We start from the raw sequence: 16,437 nt of genomic DNA, 5'->3' as shown, positions 1-16,437 counted from the left end.
CTAAGGCACTGTATCGTAGTGCTAGAGGTGTCACTACAGACCCTGGTTTGATTCCAGGCTGTATCACAACCGGCCATGATTGGGAGTGTCGTAGGGAGGCGCACAATTGGCCCAGCGTCGTTAGGGTTTGGCCGTCATTGTAAATAAGAATTTGTTCTTAACTGACTTGCCTAGTTAAATAAATAAAGTGGATTTAACAGGTGACATCAATAAGGGATCATAGGTTTCACCTGGTCAGTCGTGGAAAGAGCAGGTGTTCCTAATGCTTTGTACACTCAGTGTTTACCCACATGGCTCTGATCAAAAGTAGGGCACTAAATAGGGACTAGGGGGCCATTTCAGACACATTCCGCTGCAGGAGGACACGGTCCGCTGCAGGGGGACACTGACACATTCTCATTACCCAACCAGGACCAATGGGGATGACTACTGACTACTGGCTCACATTAGGAGCATTAGACCGATGAGGGAGATGAATGAGAATCAGTTGGATGTTTTGAATTTGACAACTTTGAACAAGATGGAAAGTGAAGAATTTGGCTATGATTAGTTTCAGAGGGAAATATTGATGTAATACAGGTAGATGGTCATTCACCTGTGTACTCCTCAGTGACTGACTGCACAGATCCTGATGCTAATAAAAACACAAACATTCCCTTGATCACTTGCAACCAAGGTCCACCTCACTAGTTAGTAAAGAGAGTATCTATTGGTCAATGCCTTGGCTATGAAGAGCTCACATATAGACACCACATAGTGTGCTGTAAGGCCTTTTCCCCTTAGACATGACTCGCCTTATTGCTCTTTTGTGCTTTTTGGGAGTGTTTTCTTGTGTTTAGACTTTTTATGTTAATGTCAGGAAGGGATATGTTTTATTTGTATAAGGGAAGATCGTATAAGATGATAAAAAAAAAATGTACTCGTCCATTTGCAGTTGTGTCATCCAAGTGGATATTTTATACTGTAAATATACAGGTTCAACTCTTAAGGTATGAAAAGGCACTTTAGTGTGGGTTATATGTAGCTGTCTGTTGCTCCTTCAATGATAAATACATAAACAATGAAATGTCCAGTATTGTCTAGTGGTGGGTTACTTGAAAGCAATATTTCAATGTGTACCTGCTGCAAGTCATTAGTAAATCAATAACTGTCTTGAAAACCAGAAATTAGACGGACTCGAGAAACAGATGTCTTCTCCAATTCACAGAAACTATTTTCCAAAGACCGAGTGCGGTGATCAGCTGATCGGCTGTTGATTCTGCATGACGTGGTCAGTGGAGCTGCTTTTATAAACAGGTTACATTAGGACTCAGAAGAAATGATACAGACAAGACATATACTCTATTCAGGTTATGTATCACGTTTAATAACAGGTCAGAGGCTATAAAGAAATATTTAAAAAACACCCAACTAACCCTACAATCAATAAAAACCCACTACCCCATTCCACTACTTTGACCCTATCTGTTAGCGCACCATGCTGTTAGTGCACCATGTTTGCACTTGACACCAATCTTCTCCAGGTCTCACTCTGTTTGCACTTGACACCAATCTCCTCCAGGTCTCACTGTTTGCACTTGACACCAATCTCCTCCAGGTCTCACTGTTTGCACTTGACACCAATCTCCTCCAGGTCTCACTGTTTGCACTTGACACCAATCTCCTCCAGGTCTCACTGTTTGCACTTGACACCAATCTCCTCCAGGTCTCACTCTGTTTGCACTTGACACCAATCTCCTCCAGGTCTCACTGTTTGCACTTGACACCAATCTCCTCCAGGTCTCACTCTGTTTGCACTTGACACCAATCTTCTCCAGGTCTCACTCTGTTTGCACTTGACACCAATCTTCTCCAGGTCTCACTCTGTTTGCACTTGACACCAATCTTCTCCAGGTCTCACTCTGTTTGCACTTGACACCAATCTCCTCCAGGTCTCACTGTTTGCACTTGACACCAATCTCCTCCGGGTGTCACTCTGTTTACACTTGACACCAATCTCCTCCAGGTCTCACTGTTTACACTTGACACCAATCTCCTCCAGGTCTCACTCTGTTTGCACTTGACACCAATCTCCTCCAGGCCTCTCTGTTTACACTTGACACCAATCTCCTCCAGGTCTCACTGTTTGCACTTGACACCAATCTTCTCCAGGTCTCACTCTGTTTACACTTGACACCAATCTCCTCCAGGTCTCACTCTGTTTGCACTTGACACCAATCTCCTCCAGGTCTCACTGTTTGCACTTGACACCAATCTTCTCCAGGTCTCACTCTGTTTACACTTGACACCAATCTCCTCCAGGTCTCACTGTTTGCACTTGACACCAATCTTCTCCAGGTCTCACTCTGTTTGCACTTGACACCAATCTCCTCCAGGCCTCACTCTGTTTACACTTGACACCAATCTCCTCCAGGTCTCACTCTGTTTACACTTGACACCAATCTCCTCCAGGTCTCACTGTTTGCACTTGACACCAATCTTCTCCAGGTCTCACTCTGTTTACACTTGACACCAATCTCCTCCAGGTCTCACTCTGTTTGCACTTGACACCAATCTCCTCCAGGCCTCACTCTGTTTACACTTGACACCAATCTCCTCCAGGTCTCACTCTGTTTACACTTGACACCAATCTCCTCCAGGTCTCACTGTTTGCACTTGACACCAATCTTCTCCAGGTCTCACTCTGTTTACACTTGACACCAATCTCCTCCAGGTCTCACTCTGTTTACACTTGACACCAATCTCCTCCAGGTCTCACTGTTTGCACTTGACACCAATCTTCTCCAGGTCTCACTCTGTTTGCACTTGACACCAATCTCCTCCAGGTCTCACTCTGTTTACACTTGACACCAATCTCCTCCAGGTCTCACTCTGTTTACACTTGACACCAATCTCCTCCAGGTCTCACTGTTTGCACTTGACACCAATCTCCTCCAGGTGTCACTCTGTTTGCACTTGACACCAATCTTCTCCAGGTCTCACTCTGTTTACACTTGACACCAATCTCCTCCAGGTCTCACTCTGTTTACACTTGACACCAATCTCCTCCAGGCCTCACTCTGTTTACACTTGACACCAATCTCCTCCAGGTCTCACTCTGTTTACACTTGACACCAATCTCCTCCAGGTCTCACTGTTTGCACTTGACACCAATCTTCTCCAGGTCTCACTCTGTTTACACTTGACACCAATCTCCTCCAGGTCTCACTCTGTTTACACTTGACACCAATCTCCTCCAGGTCTCACTGTTTGCACTTGACACCAATCTTCTCCAGGTCTCACTCTGTTTGCACTTGACACCAATCTCCTCCAGGTCTCACTCTGTTTACACTTGACACCAATCTCCTCCAGGTCTCACTCTGTTTACACTTGACACCAATCTCCTCCAGGCCTCACTGTTTGCACTTGACACCAATCTTCTCCAGGTCTCACTCTGTTTACACTTGACACCAATCTCCTCCAGGTCTCACTCTGTTTACACTTGACACCAATCTCCTCCAGGCCTCACTCTGTTTACACTTGACACCAATCTCCTCCAGGTCTCACTCTGTTTACACTTGACACCAATCTCCTCCAGGTCTCACTGTTTGCACTTGACACCAATCTTCTCCAGGTCTCACTCTGTTTACACTTGACACCAATCTCCTCCAGGTCTCACTCTGTTTGCACTTGACACCAATCTCCTCCAGGTCTCACTGTTTGCACTTGACACCAATCTTCTCCAGGTCTCACTCTGTTTGCACTTGACACCAATCTCCTCCAGGCCTCACTCTGTTTACACTTGACACCAATCTCCTCCAGGTCTCACTGTTTGCACTTGACACCAATCTTCTCCAGGTCTCACTCTGTTTGCACTTGACACCAATCTCCTCCAGGTCTCACTCTGTTTGCACTTGACACCAATCTCCTCCAGGCCTCACTCTGTTTACACTTGACACCAATCTCCTCCAGGTCTCACTCTGTTTACACTTGACACCAATCTCCTCCAGGTCTCACTGTTTGCACTTGACACCAATCTCCTCCAGGTCTCACTGTTTGCACTTGACACCAATCTTCTCCAGGTCTCACTCTGTTTGCACTTGACACCAATCTCCTCCAGGTCTCACTCTGTTTGCACTTGACACCAATCTCCTCCAACACCCCATCTCCATTTTTATCGCCCTCTTCCACCAATTCAAATCCAATTTCTGCCTTTCTCATTCACTTCAACCTCCTCTTCCTCTTTCCCCTCCATTTCTCCTCAGAAATCCACCTTTCTGTGTCCCTTACCCAACATTCCTCTTCTCCTGACTTTGCTTGTGGCCCCAGCGTAACTCCATCTCATAATCGTCCTGCTCACTTCAGAAACATGTGTTCTCTGGGCGCCAACATTTTGAGAGAATGAGCAGTGGCCGACACACAGTCGTGGCCGACACACAGTCGTGGCGAAAACCTTCTGCTCTCTCTTGGTACACAGCTCAACCAAAGCTGCTATGCTCTCGCTGGCGCCATAACTCTGCAGCACCATTGAGGCTATCTAAGTTTTAAAGGAGTCAACTTTCTTCTTATTTTGTGTTTGAAAAAGTGTAAAGCTAGTATTGGTGTTTTACCGCCTCCAACAGTGTTGGAGTCCTGAACCAAATCTTGTGTGTCATTCATTTATTGTGGCCACTAGATGGTAGTGATATAGCATAAAGCCAATTACTAACCATTGGCAGGCAACCCGATTTGATGAGACAATGCTCAGATCATTGGCTAATTGCTCCCATCTCATAAGAATCCCCACCCAGTTGACTAATTTAAAATGGTGGAAGCCCTCAATGGAGTCCTCTATCTATCTATATGAGTTGTCTCTGCTGGCTCAATACACAGGGCTGATCCTGGATCAGTGTGGAGGGAGTGGTGGGCGGATGGCTGCAGAGCTAAAGATTAATACAAAATCTTCGCTCCTGGTTGCTGCACTGAGAGACTGATATGTGGCGCTACTAGCTTCCTCTGGGGTTCTCTCTGGTAACTGTTGTGTCTGGGTCAGCTGTAACATTATCATAGGTATCAGCAGCGTCTGGCGGAAGAGTGGTGTAAATGGGATTCCCCGGAGGTTGGGATGAGGGCTGGGAAAACCTCTTCCTGAAGTAGAGAGAGAGTAGAGTAGAGGAGCAGCCCTCCAATCAGGCTGTAGCAGATGATCGGTTCCAACGCTGGACCTCCAATCAGGCTGTAGCCGATGATCGGTTCCAACGCTGGACCTCCAATCAGGCTGTAGCAGATGATCGGTTCCAACGCTGGACCTCCAATCAGGCTGTAGCCGATGATCGGTTCCAACGCTGGACCTCCAATCAGGCTGTAGCCGATGATCGGTTCCAACGCTGGACCTCCAATCAGGCTGTAGCAGATGATCGGTTCCAACGCTGGACCTCCAATCAGGCTGTAGCAGATGATCGGTTCCAACGCTGGACCTCCAATCAGGCTGTAGCAGATGATCGGTTCCAACGCTGGACCTCCAATCAGGCTGTAGCCGATGATCGGTTCCAACGCTGGACCTCCAATCAGGCTGTAGCTGATGATCGGTTCCAACGCTGGACCTCCAATCAGGCTGTAGCCGATGATCGGTTCCAACGCTGGACCTCCAATCAGGCTGTAGCCGATGATCGGTTCCAACGCTGGACCTCCAATCAGGCTGTAGCCGATGATCGGTTCCAACGCTGGACCTCCAATCAGGCTGTAGCCGATGATCGGTTCCAACGCTGGACCTCCAATCAGGCTGTAGCAGATGATCGGTTCCAACGCTGAACCTCCAATCAGGCTGTAGCAGATGATCGGTTCCAACGCTGGACCTCCAATCAGGCTGTAGCAGATGATCGGTTCCAACGCTGGACCTCCAATCAGGCTGTAGCAGATGATCGGTTCCAACGCTGGACCTCCAATCAGGCTGTAGCAGATGATCGGTTCCAACGCTGGACCTCCAATCAGGCTGTAGCAGATGATCGGTTCCAACGCTGGACCTCCAATCAGGCTGTAGCCGATGATCGGTTCCAACGCTGGTAGTAGTCGTGTCACATAAACACACGGTTGGGGTGTGACTGCAGGAGTAGGGGATTGTGGTGTGTCTTCTCCATGATGCTCGTCCAGCTCCCCGCCGGATCAGGTGTCCAACTCCCTCCCAGTGCAGGCATACACCCCCTCATCAACTGCCATCACCTTGGAAACCACCAATCCCAATCCAAACATTCCGTTTCCACGGTGGATCAATTGCAACCCTCCATCCGTGAAGCACTGAGCTGAGAGCTCGGTGACATTTATGCCTTTTGTTCGGTCCGAAGGTGAAGAGCTCCTCCAATGGGGCATCTTCTCAGCGCCCAGGTGATGGGCTGGTCGGTGGAGATGGGAAAGTGGAGCAGAAGTTGGACAGGTTGGTGGAGCTGACTGCTGACGTTGAGGGGGATGTCACCACCCTCTGGGACTACGGACTGAGGGTTATCTGGCGCTTCCCTCAGGGTATCTGCAATAACTTGAAGTGTCATGTCTGCTTGGGAGGTTCCATAGTAGGTAACGCGATTGCTGGGAACGGCATGGCATTGATGCCGCTGTCTGGTAATCTCACTGACTGTCTTCTCAGCTCTACTGCGCTGTTCAACAACCGCTCCACGCTGATGTCACCAATGTTTACACAGCCTCTAAGGGACTTTTCTAGGTTTATGCGGCTGCAGACAAGGGTGGAGATGATCTCTACGCTGTCGCCAAGCCCTAGCTCTCCCTTGCTGCTCAGTCCAACAAAAATGCCCTCCGGGATCTTCGTAATATGTGATATGACAGCGTCGCAACATGGGTTGACCCTCCAAACGGATCGGAGAACCAGGAGAGAAAAGGAGCATAGACCTGGAGAACACCCAAAAAGAGAGAGCACAATGTAGGTGGAGGTGGAGATATGATAAACACATAAACACAGAGATATTCATGGACCCTGGGACTCAACACCTCCCTCTGCAACTGGATCCTGGACTTCCTGACGGGCCACCCCCAGGTGATAAGGGTAGGCAATAACACATCTGCCACGCTGATCCTCAACACTGAGGGCCATTAGTCCCCTCCTGTACTCCCTGTTCACCCACAACTGTGTGGACAATCACGACTCCAACACCATCATAAAGTTTGCTGACGGCACAACAGTGGTAGGCCTGATCACTGACAGCGATGAGACAGCCTATAGGGAGGAGGTCAGAGACCTGGCAGTGTGGTGCCAGGATAACAACCTATCCCTCAATGTGAGCAATACAAAGGAGCTGATCCTGGAACACAGGAAAAGGAAGGGCCGAACAGGCCACCATTAACATTGACGGGGCTGTAGTGGAGCGCGTCGAGAGTTTCAAGTTCCTTGGTGTCCAAATCACCAACAAACTATCAAGGTCCAAACACACCAAGACAATTGTGAAGAGGGCACGACAAAGCCTATTCCCCCTCAGGAGACTGAAAAGATTTGGCATGGGTCCTCAGATCCTCAAAAAGTTCTACAGCTGCACCATCGAGAGCATCCTGACCGTTTGCGTCACCGCCTGGTGTGGCAACCGCTCGTCATCCGACCGTAAGGCGCTACAGAGGGTAGTGCGTACGGCCCAGTACATCACTGGAGCCAAGGTTCCTGTCATCCAGGACATATATACCGGGCGGCGTCAGAGGAAGGCCCAAAAACTTGTCAAAGACTCCAGTCACCCAAGTCATAGACTGTTCTCTCTGCTATCACACAGCAAGCGGTACCGGAGCGCCATGTCTAGATCCAAAAGGTTCCTTTACAGCTTCTAGACCCCAAGCCATAAGAATGCTGAACAATTAATAAAATGGCCACCCACACTATTTACATTGACCCCCCCTCCACCCCCTTTGTTTTTACACTGCTGCTACTCTCTGTTTATTATCTATGCATAGTCACTTTACCCCTATCTACATGTACAAATTACCTCTACTAACCTGTACCCCCGCACATTGACTCTGTACTGGTACCCCCATGTATAGAGCCTCGTTATTGTTATTTTATTGTGTTACTTTTTATTAAATGTTTAACTTTAGTTTATTTAGTAAATATTTTATTAACTCTGTTTCTTGAACTGCATTGTTGGTTAAGAGCTTGTAAGTAAGCTTTTCACGGTATTCGGCGCATGTGACAAATTAAATTTGATATGATTTGATTTGGATTTTAATGCACAGATGATTACATGTATTTTTAATGAATGGGGTAGAGAGTGCAAACACCTAAAACACTCGTAGATGAAAACATAAATACATGATTTATTATGTAATACATTTGGGTGGAGTACTTGGGTAAGTCAGAAAAAGTCCCTCTGTGATAGGACAGGTTATAGATAGATGGTGGTGGATGGGGGTTTTATAACTTTTGTCAGCGATTGTAGGAGGAAATCAAATCAAATCTATTTATATAGCCCTTCTTACATCAGCTGATATCTCAAAGTGCTGTACAGAAACCCAGCCTAAAACCCCAAACAGCAAGCAATGCAGGTGTAGAAGCACGGTGGCTAGGAAAAACTCCCTAGAAAGGCCAAAACCTAGGAAGAAACCTAGAGAGGAACCAGGCTATGAGGGGTGGCCAGTCCTCTTCTGGCTGTGCCGGGTGGAGATTATAACAGAACATGGCCAAGATGTTCAAATGTTCATAAATGACCAGCATGGCCAAATAATAATAATCACAGTAGTTGTCGAGGGTGCAGCAAGTCAGCACCTCAGGAGTAAATGTCAGTTGGCTTTTCATAGCCGATCATTAAGAGTATCTCTACCGCTCCTGCAGTCTCTAGAGAGTTGAAAACAGCAGGTCTGGGACAGGTAGCACGTCCGGTGAACAGGTTAGGGTTCCATAGCCGCAGGCAGAACAGTTGAAACTGGAGCAGCAGCACGGCCAGGTGGACTGGGGACAGCAAGGAGTCATCATGCCAGGTAGTCCTGAGGCATGGTCCTAGGGCTCAGGTCCTCCGAGAGAGAGAAAGAAAGAGAGAAAGAGAGAATTAGAGAGAGCATACTTAAATTCACACAGGACACCGGATAAGACAGGAGAAGTACTCCAGATATAACAAACTGACCCTAGCCCCCCGACACATAAACTACTGCAGCATCAAGAGTACCACCACCACAACCCCTGTCCTCTGTAAAGGCATCACCATGCTTCCTCTCTCTGGACACAGTAGACCCCGCCTCCTAGGCTCCACAGTAGACTCCGCCTCCTAGGCTCCACAGTAGACTCCGCCTCCTAGGCTCCACGGTAGACACCGCCTCCTAGGCTCCACAGTAGACTCCGCCTCCTAGGCTCCACAGTAGACTCCGCCTCCTAGGCTCCACGGTAGACACCGCCTCCTAGGCTCCACGGTAGACTCCGCCTCCTAGGCTCCACAGTAGACTCCGCCTCCTAGGCTCCACGGTAGACTCCGCCTCCTAGGCTCCACGGTAGACCCCGCCTCCTAGGCTCCACAGTAGACTCCGCCTCCTAGGCTCCACGGTAGACCCCACCTCCTAGGCTCCACAGTAGACCCCGCCGCCTATGCTACACAGTAGACCCCGCCTCCTAGGCTCCACAGTAGACTCCGCCTCCTAGGCTCCACAGTAGACACCACCTCCTAGGCTCCACAGTAGACTCCGCCTCCTAGGCTCCACAGTAGACTCCGCCTCCTAGGCTCCACGGTAGACTCCGCCTCCTAGGCTCCACGGTAGACCCCGCCTCCTAGGCTCCACAGTAGACTCCGCCTCCTAGGATCCACGGTAGACCCCACCTCCTAGGCTCCACAGTAGACCCCGCCTCCTATGCTACACAGTAGACCCCGCCTCCTAGGCTCCACAGTAGACTCCGCCTCCTAGGCTCCACGGTAGACACCACCTCCTAGGCTCCACGGTAGACCCCGCCTCTTAGGCTACACAGTAGACCCCGCCTCCTAGGCTCCACGGTAGACCCCGCCTCCTAGGTTCCACGGTAGACCCCGCCTCCTAGGCTCCACAGTAGACCCCGCCTCTTAGGCTCCACAGTAGACCCCGCCTCCTAGGCTCCACAGTAGACCCCGCCTCCTAGGCTACACAGTAGACCCCGCCTCCTAGGCTACACAGTAGACCCCGCCTCCTAGGCAACACAGTAGACCCCGCCTCCTAGGCTACACAGTAGACCCCGCCTCCTAGGCTACACAGTAGACCCCGCCTCCTAGGCAACACAGTAGACCCCGCCTCCTAGGCTACACAGTAGACCCCGCCTCCTAGGCAACACAGTAGACCCCGCCTTCTAGGCTATACAGTAGACCCCACCTCCTAGGCTCCACAGTAGACCCCGCCTCCTAGGCTAAACAGTAGACCCCACCTCCTAGGCTCCACAGTAGACCCCGCCTCCTAGGCTCCTTGAATAGACCACATCGGTATAGCCTAGTCTTAAAGATTTTTTTTTTTAAGATTCTACATTTTGAAGTTGCATGATCTCACTCAAATAGGTTTTAATGTTTAAGAGAAATTAGCTATTAGCCTATTGTATTACATAATTCTAACCCTCAGAAATGTGAAACTTAAATGAATTTTATTAAAGCAATTATACATTAATCCGTTCAGCAGACTGGAAAACTGGACAAAGACATTAATTGACAATGAGCCAAAGTGTTTTGAAAATGAAAGTGAATGGGTTTCGTTTACAACAATTGTTATTAGGATATTACAAACATTCCCATTTAAACGCATCAGTGTTTTTAAGAAGATTCAGAATAAACTGTTTTTTGTTCATAATTCTCTCGTGCGTTTTATAGCTTTATAGCTTCAAATATAGGCGTAATAGCACGACTAAATTAAATCAAATATTTTTTTGTTAGTCTTTTTTGTTGAATAATTTAACATTTTGACTGCAAACGAATTTACATGCCTAGAAATCCTGTATAGTAAGTGTCTTAAAAGAGGGTACATCAGACAAGTTATTATTTTCGAAACGAAAAAGATTCTACATTTCCCTAAACCGCATGACTTTCTGTATGTCACACATGCAGCTGAATTGAGAAGTTTAAGAGAAAGACAACCATCTGCATTTCCAATCCTCCAATCATCCAAAACTGCAATGCTCCAATCATCCAAAACTGCAATGCTCCAATCATCCAACATCTAATTTGAAAGATGTCTTATCCTACATGATAAAATACATTTAAATAGTTTTTTTTTTTTTTTTTTTTTATCTGTGCGTTCTGGATGGGGCTGTAAAACTACTATTTGAGTCAAAAAATAACATTGATTTGCTCACCGTGCGTCTCTCCAAATGTGTGCGCTTTCAGAACGCCAGGTGGCGACAAACCCCAGGGAAAATACTCGTGGTCGCCACATCATGGACCAGTGAGGATGTTCCGTTCCATCATTCGATCGGCTATGGTCTGCATTACTAGTGTCACTGCCTGTCGGGGCTAAAGGCTACACACACAAGCCTCTCTGAACCGTGAACACCTCGTCGACCTCAGGCAATATGAATAATTCATACAGCACCTAAAACGTTGGCAACTGTTTATTGTTTTGGACGATACCACGGGACCTCACCAGGAAAGGCTATTGGATTATGTTAATTGCACTTTTAAAATGGTCTCGAACGGCTCAATAGGCAAATCTCGTGTGTAGGTTGACTTCTAATATAATCTCCTAGCCTTCTGGCATCACAGTGAAGAACTAGATATGTGTGGACAGACATACATCTGTAACAAATATTAGCATTTTTTGTTGTTGTTGCAATAAAAACCCTTATTTCAATGTTAGAAAATGTGTGGCTGTAGGCTTACTGTAGCCTAATTATTTTAATGATCTATGTCCAAAGCTCATATAGTTACCCTTTACCTGAAAACGTAGGCAAATTGCATTTTGCATATGAAAATGCGTTTTAATTCGACTTCATAAACGTGATTAGTGTCATTGGAAACATTGTGAAAGATAATTCATGTTTTTGTAACTTGCTCAATGCGGTAGGCTCCAGTGTCGATCCAAAGGCTATAGCATGAAGCAGGAGACATATAACGTGTAGGCAAGCCACTGGGCACAGACGTCAGTCAGTTCAACGTCTATTTTTTAGATTTACAATTTGTTGAGTTGTCAACTACTGAATTCAACGTGAAATCAACAAAACATTTTACCATGTCATTGGATTTAGGTTACAAATTGGGTGAAAAAAAAGTCTAAAATTCCCTCGTGTAGATTACTTTTTTTCAAATCCAATCAGTTTTCCACGTGGATTCAATGTCATCACATTACATTTTTTTGTTGAAATTATGTGGAAACAACGTTGATTCAACCAGTTTCCCCCCCGAAATGTATGGGCTATGTATACATGTATATTTATATTGTAGATTCGGGGCTTCTGACACTGTAGACCGGCCTGAATCAAGCATCATGTACTACTTACTGTACGTGCATGTCATTTCATGGAGTGTGAGCGCTCCTCCTAAATGTCAATTACCGGTAGCCTATGGTCTTTATGCTGATATGAGAGGCCATTGAGTTCACTATACCTCCATCACGTATGGAGGCTGCGTCTAATTCACACATAGGACTAATTTTACTACCTGTAAAAAAAAGTTTCTGAGAACGATAGTCTTAACCAGTTTTGTTGCGCTCTCTCTTCCCAGAATTAGGTGGCGGGAACACTACATTTCAACTCTTCAACGGCGAAGTGTAGGAGTACAAGGTACCTCATTTACCGCAACTACCCCGTACCCCTGCACATTGATTCGGTACCAGTACTCCTTGTATATAGCCTCATTATTGTTATTGTATTGTGTTACTATTTCCATCTTTTCTTCTCATCTTTTCTTACTTTTTAACTCTGCGTTGTTGGGAAAGAGCTTGTAAGTAAGCATTTCACGGTAAAGTCTGCACCAATATTTGATTTGATCAACTGACCATTCTTTATAGGTCAAGAAAAGGTAACATTGACTCTCCTTTCGGCCTCATATGCTTGCAATAATGGCTGTCCGCTTGAGTGTGTGTGTGTGTGTGTGTGTGTGTGTGTGTGTGTGGAAAGGGGCCACCACTGTCGCCGCCGCACCTTCAGTTCAGAAGCCCTACAGCTGCCAGAGTAGTGACTTGGGGGAGGAGAGGAAAGAAGGGGGAGGGGCTCTTGTATAAAAGAGCTAAGGGCAGGCAGGCAGGGTCTGATTGGAACGCACATTACCCAGCGCCGCGGCAGCGTGAGACTGGGGAAAGGAAATGTAAAGGGCGCAAGTGTGACCACCCAAGGACTAGCCTACCATGCCTACCCTACCACCACCACCTTTTGAGTAGAAAGTCGATGAGTGGAAGTGTTGTTTTTTATATTAACCTGTGCTGCGTTTTAATGGAAACACTTACTAGGAGGGCTACTTTAGAAGTGTTTTTCTATGTAGGCAGGGTTACTAGTTATTATCTTATGGCACGCTTTCCCTATACAGTATCCTTAGCTTCAGTGTTGGAACAAATACAAGTATAGACTTCTCTTTAACGGTATAAGAGGTAACACTATAGTTTATCTTTAAACTATTTTATAGTATTGACTTAAATGCCAGGGTGTAATACAGTATAAATTGAGAATAGGTTTTGGTCGGGAAACATGATATAAGGAAGAACAACTCCAGCACGTGGTAGGTTTAATCTAGATGCTTCCAACAATGCTTGAAGCTTCATCAGAGTATTTTAACATGAAAAAGAAATTGACTTGTTGGTGATGTCCCAACAACAATAAAATGCCAATCTAACCAAACACCACCACCATGTTTCTTTAGAATGATAATAATGTACTCACAAATGCATGTATTTTCTGACTTGTTTTAATCATAAATAGGGGCAAACAGGGACACTAATTTTGTCTAGAAGGGTGTTTGGTTTGCTAGATTTTAATAGGAATACTTTTGTATTCAAATAATGATTCATGCAATGCTATCTTTCTTGACAGACACACAAACTCAGCAAATTTTATTCAAACATTTGTTTCAAAATTCAAAGAAAACACCTAAAACAAGACAACATTTTACTCATTGACATTTATTAATAAATACATACCAGTGACATATCACATTTACACACACATTCATATACAATTATTACAAATATCTGGGGTATCATTATAGGGAGTGTTTTCTAGGCCACTTGTTTTCCCATCCCCTTCCTACAGGATACGCGCTAATGCACTTCAGCTTGAAGTTGTGCACTTCTTTAGGGTTTAAGATATGCACTTCTTATGGTAGAAGTTTCTTCCTGAGTTGTGTACTTCATAGGGTTAAAGTTGTATACTTCCTATAAAGTTGAAGTGGCCCAGCTGACCGATGCCCTTTCATTGTTGCACTGCTAGCTACAGCTCCCACAGTAGTGCAACAGGGAAAGAGTGTCAGGCACAGAGCAGAGCTTCCTGTATATCTGTCTGTCTGTCCATCCCCCGGCTCTGTTGATGCTTCAGAGAGCGGCCTACAGCCCCCCCCCCCCCCCCCCCCCCCCCAAGCCCTGAGGGGACATGCAGACACTATACAGGTTAAAATACCTGTTGTCAACCACCATCCCACACACACACACACTTAACTTGACCTACTGCTAGACGAATCAAATGTCATTCTTAACTGAAGATCCTGATTAGGTGATTATTGGAGTCAGGTGTGTTAGCTGGGGCTGGAGCAAAACTGGGACACCAATCGGGCCTCCGAGGACTGGAACTGCCCACCCCTGCTTTAAACTTACCCACCCCTGCTTTAAACTTACCCACCCCTGCTTTAAACTTACCCACCCCTGCTTTAAACTTACCCACCCCTGCTTTAAACTTACCCACCCCTGCTTTAAACTTACCCACCCCTGCTTTAAACTTACCCACCCCTGCTTTAAACTTACCCACCCCTGCTTTAAACTTACCCACCCCTGCTTTAAACTTACCCACCCCTGCTTTAAACTTACCCACCCCTGCTTTAAACCTATTGCTAGAAGTTAGAACAAACACATACCGTTACATACCCGTAAGTTTCAGTGTTGGAATATAAATGGATAGAAATATATTAATGCAACTGATAAGATATGTTTTAAGTGTGTTTTGGAAATAAATTCAACATCATGTCTGGGTGAAAACAGTGTACATTTTCCAATTCATAGATTGGTGGAGGACATTGAATTTGATATTAACCTCCTCCAACACTAATACAACGTTTCAGACTTAAACCAGTTCTGTCCTAAATACATTCTACCTGGATTATTATTATTTCATGTTGTTTACAAAGCCACATTATGATAGGAGATGATACACAATGAATACAGACAGTCAATTATCATCAAACACGACTCACAAAGGTAACAGACTGACCTGAAGGACTATATTGGTCTGTGTGATTGTATGTCAATGCATATCCATACAATCATAGAAGATAATCATTTTTATGTTTACACTGTCTTTATGCATATTCACGCTCTCACACACACTCACAGTGCCCTACACACTCCCACACACACACTCACAGTACCCTACACACTCCCACACACACACTCACAGTACCCTACACACACTCACAGTGCCCTACACACTCACTCACAGTGGCCTACACACTCACTCACAGTGCCCTACACACTCACTCACAGTGCCCTACACACTCTCACACACACTCACAGTGCCCTACACACTCTCACACACACTCACAGTGCCCTACACTCTCACTCCATCATCTGCTCACTCACACATAATATGCACATACATGTATACTGACTCTACACACACCCACATACAATCTGCTGCTACTCTGTTTATCTTATATCCTGATGCCTAGTCCCCTTCCCCCTATACATATCTACCTCCATCACTATACATATCTACCTCCATCACTCCAGTATCCCCGCACATTGTACATATGGTACTAGAACTGACCCTGTATATAGTATGGTATTGAACTGACCCTGTATATAGTATAGTATTAACTGACCCTGTATATAGTATGGTATTAACTGACCCTGTATATAGTATGGTATTAACTGACCCTGTATATAGTATGGTATTGAACTGACCCTGTATATAGTATAGTATTGAACTGACCCTGTATATAGTATGGTATTGAATTGACCCTGTATATAGTATAGTATTGAACTGACCCTGTATATAGTATGGTATTGAACTGACCCTGTATATAGTATGGTACTAGAACTGACCCTGTATATAGTATAGTATTGAACTGACCCTGTATATAGTATGGTATTAACTGACCCTGTATATAATATGGTATTAACTGACCCTGTATATAGTATAGTATTAACTGACCCTGTATATAGTATAGTATTAACTGACCCTGTATATTGTCTGGTATTAACTGACCCTGTATATAGTCTGGTATTAACTGACCCTGTATATAGTCTGTTATTAACTGACCCTGTAAATAGTATGGTATTAGCTGACCCTGTAAATAGTATGGTATTAGCTGACCCTGTATATAGTATTGAACTGACCCTGTATATAGTATAGTATTAACTGAC

This window comes from Salvelinus namaycush, chromosome 18 (genome assembly GCF_016432855.1).
Source record: "Salvelinus namaycush isolate Seneca chromosome 18, SaNama_1.0, whole genome shotgun sequence".
NCBI classification, from domain to species: Eukaryota; Metazoa; Chordata; class Actinopteri; order Salmoniformes; family Salmonidae; genus Salvelinus; species Salvelinus namaycush.
Note: the sequence above shows the minus strand (reverse complement) of the source record.